Raw genomic sequence first — 12,754 nt, 5'->3', positions numbered from 1 at the left:
TGACTTTCTTCTTTCTGAAAGAACTCTTCTGGAACGCTGATCTTGGACCATTCTGCAAACTTAGCTAGTTTGTTTTTATTAATTGTTAAAACAACACATCTTTTCTACATTTATTTTTAAATAACATAAAAATATAAATGGAGAAGGTTTTAATACAGAACAAATAGGGAACAGTATTTTTACAGAAAACTAAATGGCCTAGCAGATGTCTAACCTACTTTGAGACCAGCATGTTATGAAAATACAGTACATAGCTCTCTCTTATATCCAAGGGCTTCTACACAGCTACAGGGATAACTATTGCTTATTTTCCACATACTTTTTTAATACTACCCACCACAAGGGAAGATTAAAAAATAATTTACAATTTATATATAAATATATTAATTTTATCATGAAGTTCAACAGAATATTTTGACTAAATCATCCTTCTTAATTTTCTAGTGCTGAGTAATCTACAACTATCAGTAGTTCCAACTATTAAAAAAAAAATAAATCCTTAATAGTAATCTGAATTAGCCTGTTTTTTATTACCTTATTTGCTAAGCTACAGTAATTTGATTTTCTTTTAATCAGCAAGACTGAATAATCTGGTTTTGAACATCACTTACTTTATCTCAAATGTTTCCATGTAGTTTACCAGAGAAAATATTAAGAGATGGCTTGACTACTGTCTGGAAGTGCCACCTTAGCTTTACTTTTACTAAGCTGTGCCCCAGTCTTTCATGATAAAGCATGTGTCCCAAGCGCTATATCATTCTTTTAGGGCTTCTATACACCCTTTTCAAGTTTTCTGCATCCTTCTTGAAGCGCAATTGCCAGAATCAAGTTCAGTATGAGTGGTGATCACAGCATTACCAACCACTGAATAAATGTAATTCAACAACTGCTTGATATTCCCCTTGCCCATTCATCTAACACTACCTTCATTCTTTTGTCTCCTCTTGACACTGGCAACTGATTATACCATGACCCTTCAAAACTCCTTTAGAAGTCTGTGCTTTGTGATGGAAGAATAAGGCACTCTGTAAATAGAACCTACAAATAGTTTCTACACAGTGATTTCTCTTTTGCTATTTATCCTATTCTTCTATTTTATTATCTCAGATCTTAGATCTAGAATATGCCCATAGAAGTATATGAGATTTCTATTTGAATTCGTCTAATATCAGGGAGCTTAATTACATTTATATGGAATATATCAATTTTAGAATTGCTCCTATTTGTTCTGTGTTTTTTTTCTGCTGTTTCCCTGAGAAACAATTAAACACTGCAGACTTATTTCTGCAGTTTTATGTGAGGAAAGATTTGGTAGGATATGAATGCCTAGCCCCCCCATATGCATTCTTTGGCTTCCATCTCCTTTGTAATGTTTTTTTGATTCACAATTAAGCTGACTCTAGCCTAACATTTGAATCAAGTGTCTATTGTAGGAAACTCATGATTATATTACTTTAAGAAAATTGTCCCATTATATCTCCATTTAATTTCTACTGATGCACTGGTCCTTATTCAAGGTTTTGTGTCATCTTGCTAAACTAATTTTATAATGAGTTTCTCCTCTCCCTGCTCTCTCTCCTTCTTTATGGTCACCCTGAATATAGAACTAACAAACTTCTAGTAGCAGCACTTTACACAAACTGAAGTTGGTACTTAACAGTGAGATCATAGCTTGAATTTCAGGTGGTTTTATATAACAGCACATAGGATGAGGGCCTAGAAAACACACATGGAGACCTTCCCATCTTCTGTCTTGTCCTTACGAAGAGAAAGCTTTTAAAATTGTACCAGTTAGCCCATCTACATAAGATTAAAAATAATCAAGCCATTTCCCTAGGATTAGGTGACTGATTCCAGTCAGTCAATTTGTAATGCAACTATACCTGGTTTTGGCCTGACGAGTTTCTACATAACATAATTCTGGAAATACTTAATAGTAAAAAAAAAAAAACAAAACCCCACAATTTTAGTGCTACAGAAGTGAAAAAAAAGCATTTAACGTTTTCTAATTTACTCATCTGATTTTCAATGAAAGACCTTTTCTCTGGCTTTATGCAAATTCACAGGATTAAATTTAGAATATCTGCACAGGATTCAAACTGTGGGCCCTTAAATTAGCAGGAATGTTTGCAAGTGCTTTCAGTGGAAATAAAAAGTCAGAACTAGTATTCTCTAGGTGAATACTGATACAATGTTATTGAAACATGTGTAATATTTCAACCTCTTCAGTGTTAAGAAAATGAATTGCCTTTTGATTTTATATTGTGGAGACTGAAGAATGCATCTCAATAGTATTTACAAATGGTTTTCCTTCCTACATCTTAAGAAAGAAAAAAAAACATAAAGCATTTTTAACAGTGGCAAAAAATCAGGCATTAGAAAGCTGACCTTACTTTATGGTTAGTTTTCATACAATAAAAAGTAATCTTACATATAAGACGCATATTTGGTTAAAGCATGAAATATATTCTAGTGCATACCACGTACAACAGAGCAGAAGCTATGTTAGTTTGAACCCATTTAAACTTAGTTTTTCCACTAAGAAGTAATCATTGCCTGGTCAGCACAGACACAGTGGAACTATTTTACATGCTATACTCTATGCTAAGTGAGGCTTGTCTTCCAGAGCAGACAGTGACCTGAATTCCAAGGAAAATATTTAGAATTTCATACCGGAACTTGTACTCTAGACTCTTCTCAACAATCCTTCTGTGATTTCTTTTCAGGGTACACAAGTTTCTTCTTATTCCAAAATTTATCTTCTACCTGAAGTTTCGATCAGTTCCTTGTGTTTGTGAGATAAGCAAGAACATGGGGAAAAAAAAAAAAAGGAGATAGTGAAAAGATAAACCCCTGAATATGAAACCTTGCTAACTCAGAAGTGTTGCAGAGAAAAGCACAAGACCCAAAAAACAAAAGACTGCAACATATGTTTACATAGACAGCAACTCCAGCCCCCCCCCCCCCCCCCCCCAAAATATTTAGCATCTATTTGCTTATAGGAAAACAACTTTGAAGAACACTTTTAGTCATTAAGCCCAGTAATGTCTGACGCAGTAATTGCAATGCAGTTCACTCCTGCACGGACCTCCTAACTAAGGTACTTCAAACTGGCATGCTGCAAAGATCTGCTCCACTGTCTTTACTCTAGAGCAGGAATACACCCTAAACATCTTTAGCTACATATCTTTATTAGAACAGTCTATGGTAACTTAACTATGGTAAGTACAAGAAGTACTTTTGGTTAGGCTTTCCTCTATTTCATGTTCAACACTGGCATGAAATCAAATGGATAAACTGAAGCTTAAGTTACAGTAGTTTTCATCAGAAAAAGCTGAAGTTCTAAATTATATGCATTTTTATGAATACTGCCTTGGATTCATGGGACCCAAGACACTGCCTTTGAAAACATACAGTAAAAATTACATGGTAAGTAGCTGTCGTCACTTGTAGGAAATACAGGAAATTTCAGTCAGCACATTGCTTGTCAGTGTTATCACATATTACCCTCCCTACACACACCAAAAGATGGAAACTGTAAATCCAAAAGTCCAATGTTCAGAAGATCTTAGCAAATGTTTATATATCAGAGGTGCTTGAGAAATCTAGTTATAGGACACCTTGACGGGGGAAGCAGGGAGGGTTCTCCACTGCCAAGGAAGAAGTCAGACACAGAGTTCATACCAAATAGTCCAGAACCAGAGAACATCAAACTTGCTCCAGCAACCCTTGTCCATGTGACCCAAACACACTGTTAGTGCAGCAGTCTAGTAAGAATCCAAGAAAGTAAGATCAGAGATTAGCTTAAATAAGTATTTAAGAACTCTTTTTTAATGTAAATTGTTCTATTTATGCTGTTCTGACAATGTAATTACACACATATTAGCAAGACTTCTAGTGCCAGAATGAATCTCTCACTTCATACTCCCAATCACCAAGTCAAACATGGAAATGAGTACTCACAGTTCTTCTAGATATCAAAAAGAATATCTTAACTGGAGATACTGTCTCTTTTGCATGGTGACACTCCAGCTAAACCCTTCAGTGTTCTGCTGGTAATGATCCATTTTCCATCTGCCCATGATGAAGCACTATCTCACAATTTCTGGCCATACTAATATCCCCTTTGTTTTACAGGTGATAACCACACTTTCCCTCTGATTAGCTATTTAATTGCCATAATTAAATTAAACTCACAGCAACTATTCCAAATTTGTCCTAAATCTACCACTAGCTGACCAGCAGAGCTGATCTAATGGACCAGTTGTACCAAAAAAAAGGGAAGCTCTGGAGCTTGTGGATTCATCTGTAAGTCCATGTAATACACGAGACCAGCAGAAAACTTATTTTTCAGTAGTTTCCTGCTGGTTTAGTTAAACCTAATTTATTTGGGGGTTTAATGACTGCCAGGGCTCACACAGCATAAATGGTAGCAGCACTTTTCTCATTCAATAGCAGTGGCTGTAGATTCTTCTGAAACTGCACCCCTAGTTCACAGTTTGCTGCTATTGTTCAAAACCTGAGGAAGGGCTCGTATGCTCAATAGTTTGTGTGGTTTTCCCTACTGTATTAGATGCAATAAGAGCTATTATACCTTGAGAAGCCAGATGTTATAGAAAAACTCCTCTGCTACAAGTCTGTCACTAGTTTCATCCAGCTTTACAATAAATTAACTGGAAAAGCTCCTCTGCAATTAATGGTAATTTTGAATTATAGGCCAATCCCATGTAAATTTATGTTCTAAGTTTTTAGCAATTAATACACAAAAGTTACACATCCATAGTAGATTTTAAACACTAGCCTGTGTGAGGCACCAACTGTCACTTAGTACATTATTTCAAATAAATTCATTTGCATTCTGTGATCACCATCTACACCAGAAAAAACCCCAAACACTTGTACTTTTGGTAAATATGTATTTGGGATGAAAATTTACTTTATCTATGATATATCAAAAGAGTTAAGATGGAAAGCTGAAAAATATTGGTCTGATTAAGCAGCTCTTCAAAATCACTTTGTATGCAGGGAAATTCTACAGCCAGAATCCACCAAGAATACTTACTCAAAATATCATTTATATCATATAAAGGATCTTTTGTCTCTGCAGCTAGTACTGATGATTCTTCAAAACAGTAAACAACAATTTTATAAAACCATGAAAGAAAGAAACATCTTTAACTTCATTCAATCCACACATTGGCTATTTAAGAAATGATCTTTCATCTGAAAAAAGAACTGTGTTTTCATTATGAAATTAATCAAGAGCCTGGTTTCTTACATATTCCATTCTTCTTGAGGAAGGAAATAAATGTAATTACAGTTGCTTTAATCAGTGGTGACACTTCTCTAAGAATCACTCAAGACTTTTATCTCAAGATCAACTACTTTTTTTTGTGGCAGAGAGAATTTCTCCGTCTCTCAGATCTGATCAGTAGTAACTAGCACTGAAATTTATCTTCAGAATATTTAAATTTTGGATTCCCTCACTTTACTGTGCTTTGTTTGTACACAAAGATTTTAACAGACATAATATAATGCAAAAAGTAATCTGAAAAATTATATCTAAGGAAGTTAAGTAAACAGATAATCCTGGTGTATTTTGCATCTAAAAGAAAAGTGGTAATTTCTCTTTTGAAGACTTGGACCACATGTTGGAATAATCTAATAAACAGACTTTCCAATTAGCAAACCAATAATCTAACAGCATTGTTAAAAGAAAGAACCAGAACTAGGAAGCACAATGCAAAATCTTCTGCTATTAAAAGGAACTTTCTATCTTCTACGTAATTTCAGATTCTGGAAGTTAGTTATCTTGTTACACGTCATGTCATCAGTTTTACCTTGTATTATTATGTCAGCAACTACCAGGGAGGCTCAGTGTTAAGCCTTGGAGAGCTGCTTTTATGAATCAAGCCCTGCTATTGATCAAGGCCAGCAGAACTATCCCTGGACAGACAAAGCTAAAATTGCAGTTATGACCAGTAATTTCAATCTGCATCACAAATTCACAGACTATGAAAAATGTAGGGATTAGGAGAATGCCAAGACTGGAAATTGAGACCGTTCCCTAACAGGAACTTTTTCATGGGTCAGGGTACTCAGTAAAAGCTACAACACAACTGGGGCAGAATACACCTGTTACACCCTACGTTCTTGTCTTCTATTATTTGGGTTTTTTTAAAAAAAGCTCTTATTTACATAGATTATCCCCGTTTTAAAATTACTGAAAACAAAAATGAGATGTCTACAGGAGATGACAACATAAGAATCAATCCAAATGTGTTCTCATACATCCACACTATCTGTATGAATGTGTATTAAAATACTTTATTATATGATTCCATGATTTTTAAAAATGTAAATGTTAATGCATATTAACATGTTTTATTTTATAGTTCTAAAGAAAAATCTTGGCTATTCTACTTCTGCAAATTAGTTTGTCAGCTGTAGCCACTGCAAAATATCAGTTACTGTCTCATAAAAAGTCATAAAATCATAATATGATCATACAACTAGTAACTCACAGCTTTTACAAACTAAGTTAGGTACTTTCTTGTTTTGTTTGATAAAATGGAATTCATTAATACTGTCTGAAACTGCTACAGAACAAGTACACGAGACCTGAAAAAGTAGTCCATGAACATTAATAGTTTCAAAGACCACTGCAAAGAGAAATTAACATGAAATTATGTAATGCCACATGGAAAATCAATGTATTTCCTATATGGTGATACAGTGCCAATGTGAAATCACCTCTGTAATTACAAGGTGAAGATAAATTGCCTCTCTGCATCAAGTTATAATCGCAGCATTTGGTTCCTTGTGGAAGAAGTCAATGGTAGCTGTTTCATCTGTCTATAATCACTGTAAGCAGTCTCTAACTCCACATCTCTCTGAAGAGAACCAGGACAGCTCAGGTACAAAAAGAATTGTGTAATTCCAAGTCCATGACTGAATAAACTTCTACTCAAAACCACTATAGGGTGCCTTGGCTACACAAGAAAATCACAAATAATCTTTTTTAAAAAAAAACAGGAGATACTATGAAAATTACAACCAATCTGTCCCTTACAGAAGTTCATCACATTTGAGAATTCCTGTGAGATTTTTCCAGTTGAACTATATTAAAACAAAACTGATCTTTTATTTTTCATAGTGATGCCTTAAGGCCCTAATGGTTTTTTTAATTTTCTAATATTGGTAAGCCTTGTAAGTTTTATAGGTAGCCTCTAAAAGCAGCAACCCTCCCTCCTTTGTCCCTTGTCCCTTATCCTTTTCCCTCCAGCACCCTTGTTTACACATTCCTTAACCCTCTTACCCCATTCTATGCTCCCTATATCAGCCCTACTCCTGAATCTAGCAGAGATGTTTAGTCTTTTTTTATCCATCCTACTGTCTAAAATACATGGGATTTTGAATCATTTTAACAGAGGTACCATAGCTGCATCGGTATGAGTAAAATCTCTATCACTGGACCTTCACAGGAGTCATAAAAATGTGAATTTAGATTTGCTATTCTCTTTCATTTGTACTGTTGTCTGTTTGGAGTAACATGTTACTTTCAGCGTTGGTCTTTGAATAAATATTCTATTAAAACTTCAGAAGAACTGTTTTGGTTTTTTCCTTGCACTGGGATAGAAACACAGTAAAGATTCAGGCAAAAAGATCTAAAATGAAAGCTATTACTTATTACTTATTGCCATAGAGACCAGAAGCCAAACCAGCCAGAATACTGAAGTGCTGCGATTTTACAAATACAGAATTAATGGCAAAGTGTTTCCCCAGGAGATCATATTACAAAAACTAAGCTGTAACAACAGGTGAGCAAAACAAGTGTGTAGGGTGGAGTTCGGAAGATGAGAATAACAAACTGCACGCACGCAATTTTATGTGAATTACAAACTAGGGCCTTCCCTGCTGATATCAGATTGTATTTACTGATTCAGCTGTCAGAAAATAATTCTGTAACACTGCCACCAATAATATGCATGGAATGAGATTCATACCAAAGAATCAGGAAAAAAAAAATCACAGCTTTTAGGTCTGACCACTATTTCTCGGTACATCTCCGCTGGTGATTTTTTGTGTGGGAAGGGTTCTTTTTGATAAGAATTTCCTTGGAGTGGAAATGGTATCACTACAAAGTGGTCTGCCTGCTTGTGGAAGAACTGATACTGAAGCTGTGCACAAAGGCCATCAAAGGCACCCTGTCTGCAGTGCAGATACCTGGTTCTTTAGCAGTCATTGCTCCATGTTCATGTGCTGCACTCTTTAGAACAATGAGTGCAAACTCAACTGCCACTGAAGATGAGTGGGAAGGCAGTTCCTAAACCATTACAGATGGCAACAACTTGAAGCTCTCTGCAACGCAGGAACACAACAGTATCTCAAGGAAGTGAAGATCCTCCCAATAACTTACTCTCACCTTAGACCTCTTCTGAGAAAGTATGTCTTCTTGTCTTTTCCAGTCAGGTCTTTTATGAGGGTAGGATTATTAAGGCAAATTAGCAGGCTACTTTTTTAATTCCAGCCAAATCTCAAAACATATACAAACTGATGGCAAACAAAGGAAGAAAATTATTCCCTAACAGGAAAGAGATAACCAAAACACAGTGCAAATGAACAGTTTGGTCTGCTGTTAAGAAAGCTGCTGAGACGTGCATGAATTTAACTATCAATAATCGGATAAATGGTTTCAGCTTTAGGTAACCAGTCAAAAATATTTGTTTCACATGTAAGAACTACTTGTGACAGCTGTCGAGACCACAGTGCTCAAGTAATACTATGTATCTTTCATTCCAGAAGCACCCTATACTTGTGAACAATTTTTATTTTATAAGCAATAATCAAGATAGAGACAGTAACACTGATATTTCCCACAGGGCACAGCTACATATACATATACACAGTCTTGTCACAGCCCAGTGGAGCTGCTGCCAGTGCTTCACCTGCTCTGCTTATTATGGGCTTCAGTCTCAAAGTCTGTCAAGCTGTTACTTTTCATGGCACTACATCTACTGGAAAAAATTAAAGATAAAAACACAATAATCAAGAAAATAAGCTTCAGTGTAAGAAATATCTAAGGCACTACCCAGCATCATTCAAAAACAGATTAGCTACAACTCTGAGTGATATAGTATCAACTTTTTCCAGCTATTTCTTGGTATTTTAAATATCAAGACTAGTAACAGAAATTAAACTTCTTCCCAGACAACCATAACAAATGTTTTTAACTGAGGACTTGGGGAACAAACAATGCCAAGCCACTCTGCACTTGGTGCAAAGTTTTCAATAGCTGAAGAAAGGATTCTTTCTTTCAACACCAGCAGTATGTCTTTCTACAGGAGTAGTTCGAAACCTTGCTTGGGACTGCTGCATTTGTCTAGAAAGGGTCTTTAAACCAAATTGCAAAAAGGAATTATGTTGTTTTGTTTTCCTACTGGGATGTTAACCATTCATTTCTAGTTGAGATAGCTGGAAGAGCATATGAAGCTGCTGTTGAGACCAGTCTTTCAAAGCACAAAAGATTATAACTTAATATATTTTCTTAAAAAAGGCAGTGTAAAATTTAATATACATAAATTGATCACACTAAGAACAAAGCCTATATATCCCCAACACAGCAAAAATCAAGATATAAAGTTCAGACAATTCACTTTTATCAGTATTCCCCTCCACAGTTCGCAAAGTTCTGCTATGCATCCTAGAGTACCACACTTATCAATCCTAAAAATGGAGCTGCACAGGACCAACTATTATCTTAGCCTTAGTCTATGTCAATACACTTTATTTTGCACATTCTGCAGGCTTAAAAGTAAAACCTAGAATTTTTCACTTCTTCTTTGAATCCTAGAGTGTACATAGAGTAGGAAAAAACAGCTGGAGCAGAGTGGTGAGTCCACTTTCAGTATTATTTCCTTTACTACTTTCAGCTGAGGTCTGGGACATAGAACACCACACACGCTGTATGTTTTATCTTTTTTGTAAGGAAATTCAATAAAAAAGGATGAATGCTGTTTGGCTGTTGAATTAAATGCACAAATAAAACAGTATTTTTTCCTGTTTGTTAACGTGACCACCCAACATACCTAAGAGATTCTCTATTACAGTGCGTTCACTTTCCTGTGCAGTCTTGGTTAACTTCAGAAACTTCTGATACTGATATGTTAAAACCACACAATGAACCCTGAAGTAATAGAGTTCTCCCAAACTTAGCTTCTCCAATCCTGTAGTTAAACTATGAAGTGCTGGTACACAGATCCGGACATCAAAAATGTTAACATGACCTTTTTCCCCAGCAGTGACAAATACCCAAACCGACCCTTCCTGGAACTGATTTAGTCTTCCATTGTCATTTGGAGAATGACTAGAGGTACAAAACATAGGCAGCAAGATAAAGGACACCTGATGCCACAGGAAACAGAATGGTTCACCAGCAAGACATACAAAGATCTTCACATACTGTAAAATCAAGTGGTTGTATGTGTAAAGCTCTACCTCCCCACTATAAACAGTGACTTCATTTCTCGCCAGTGGCAGGTATGCTGAGAAAAAAAGAGGAGCCAATCTTGTAAAATTCATATTATGCCTTCTATACCTCTAGGAGACATAGATGTGTCAAGAAAACGTGGAGGATGGAAATTCCACTTGGAAGCAAGTTAGAGCTGAAAGAACAACTATATATAGGATTCTGCCTCAATCCCATTTAAAAGAGCAACAGGCAAGAGGATCAAGAACAGAAGTCTATCTAGGTACAACTCCAATGTGTTTATTAAATAAATTGGCTTTAGTTTTTAAAAATACATATTCATATATTTTTACTTTGAGACTATTTGTGCTTAATAAAACTAAGTAAAATAAAACACAGACTAAAAGCATCTGGGATCTGTCTCTGGCTTCGGGGTATGGACATAGCGTGATACCATTTTTTTTTTCTATTTTCATTTAAATTTTACTTTAAACTAATACACTTTGAATAACACAGCTACTAAACTCTTACCACTTACACCTCCCTTCTGAGAATTTGGCTAAAATAATGGGTGGCAAGTTGATAACTGAAAGATGTTACCATCCAACTACTGAGCCAGAAAAACTGCAATTGAATGTTGTAAAACTTTCACAGTTCACAAACTAGCCCCAGGAAACCTGCTGGGTTTCTGAGTACTGTCTATATTCCTGCCATCCCATTGCACATCAGAAACCGACACTAACCTTTCACTGTCTACGGTAACAACTACGCTCCCTCTCAGTTTTGTGCGTGTGTATGCGAGATGATTCACTTGCTTTTATTCCATGGAACTGATGATTCATTCAATCGTCTCCAGATCATGTTAACATACTAAACACGCACATAAAGAAAGCAAAAAAATCAAGTTCTTTAACTTTTTTTTATGCTCAAATGTTTATTTTTCATTTTGGAAGAGAAAAGAAGCAGTCAAACATGGGAGAGGAACCAGAGCAGGTTACGTTCCTACTCAAAGGCAAGGTTTGGGGAACACACCCAACCCACGTGTAAAACGAGCAGCCGTATTCCAGCGGCGGGCTGCGAAGGGAGGGGAGCTCCCCATCCCTCCCGCCCGCCCGCTCCGGGCCGGGGCTGATCCTTCTGCTCCGGTACCTGGAGCGGGGAAGGCGCGGCGGGACCGGCGCGTCCCCCGCTCCGCCACACCGAGGGCTTGTGCCTCTCCTCCTTCGGTGACATCTTACATAATGAGCCGAGCTAATCACGCCGGAAGCGAGCCAAAACCGCCACGGAGCATCCGCGGGGATAATCACCCGCGGGAGGAGATGCTCCGGACCGGCACCCGCTCTTCGCTCACTGCCCACCCAGCCGCCTTGCTAGAAAAATCCTCGCCGGGGCGGCAGCGGCTCCCGCAGCAGAGCCCTCGCCCGTCCCCCCGCCGTCCCCCCCGGGGCAGCCACGAGCACCACGAACGGCACCGGCCCCTCCCGAGCGCGGTCCCGGCCCCGCCGGCTCAGCCCTGCCCGGCCGGCTCCCTGCTCAGCGCCGAATCGCGGGAGAAAGTTACTCGGGGGCGGCCCCGCGCCCGCCGCCGCCGCGGTTCAAGAGCAATGTCACGTTCAACAACTTGTTATGACACATGATCCCCCCGCACGCACCCGCACCTCGCCGCCGCCCGCCCGGCGGCCCCCGGCGGCCCCTTACCTTCCCCTGCAGAGGCCGCGGGCACCCGCGGGCGTGTGCGGGAGTGGGTGCGTGTGGCAGCGCGGGCGGCGCCGGCTGGGCGGGCGGGCGGGGGAGGGGAAGGCGGCGGAGCGGCGGGAACGCGCCTCGCCGGACTTGTCGGCGGGCGGGGGCGGCTGCGGGGCGGCGCGGGGAGCGGCGCGGAGGGGAGCGCGGGGGGCGGAGGAGTTCCCGGGGCTTGTTTACGCGTTGCCGCCCGCCCGGTGTCAGGCGCTGCACTCTCTGATTGGACACAAACTGGGGCACAGCCCGGCTGGGGCGCTGCCGCCCCGGCGGCCCCGGGAGCCGCTCGGCCGCCGGCGGAGCCCCCGCGGGGCTCGGAGCCGGTGCCCCGCGGGCTCCACCAGCGCCCGCGCCCGCCCGCCCCCAGACGCTGCCCGGCCGCCACCCCCGCGCATGCCCGGCGCGCCGGCGGGCCCGGGAGGCGCATGCGCCCTGCGCGTGCCCGCTGAGGCGGCAGAGCCGCTGCCCGGTCCGTGCCCGCGGGAGCGGCGGGAGCGGTGCCGGGGGAGCTGCGCTCTGTCCGCCGCCCTCCGGCCGGGCGGGAGT

The 12,754-nt window shown here is 39.8% G+C and overlaps 1 protein-coding gene across 2 annotated transcripts in view; it reads right to left on the bottom strand.

Annotated features, from left to right (window-relative positions):
• Positions 1–12,251, bottom strand: part of PCGF5 (polycomb group ring finger 5) — a 65,917-nt gene extending 53,666 nt beyond the window's left edge. For both annotated transcript variants that reach the window (XM_027647881.1, XM_027647883.1), the window contains exons 1-2: positions 12,167–12,251; positions 2,674–2,785 (exon numbers count right to left, since the gene is read on the bottom strand). The gene's annotated coding sequence lies outside the window, so the exon portion shown is untranslated. The remainder of the gene's footprint in view (positions 1–2,673; positions 2,786–12,166) is intronic.
• Between the last annotated feature and the right edge of the window lie 503 nt (positions 12,252–12,754).

The sequence above is a fragment of the Corapipo altera genome, unplaced genomic scaffold (genome assembly GCF_003945725.1).
Source record: "Corapipo altera isolate COAL_440 unplaced genomic scaffold, ASM394572v1 56, whole genome shotgun sequence".
Taxonomy (NCBI): domain Eukaryota; kingdom Metazoa; phylum Chordata; class Aves; order Passeriformes; family Pipridae; genus Corapipo; species Corapipo altera.
This window is presented reverse-complemented; position numbering and strand designations above follow the sequence as displayed.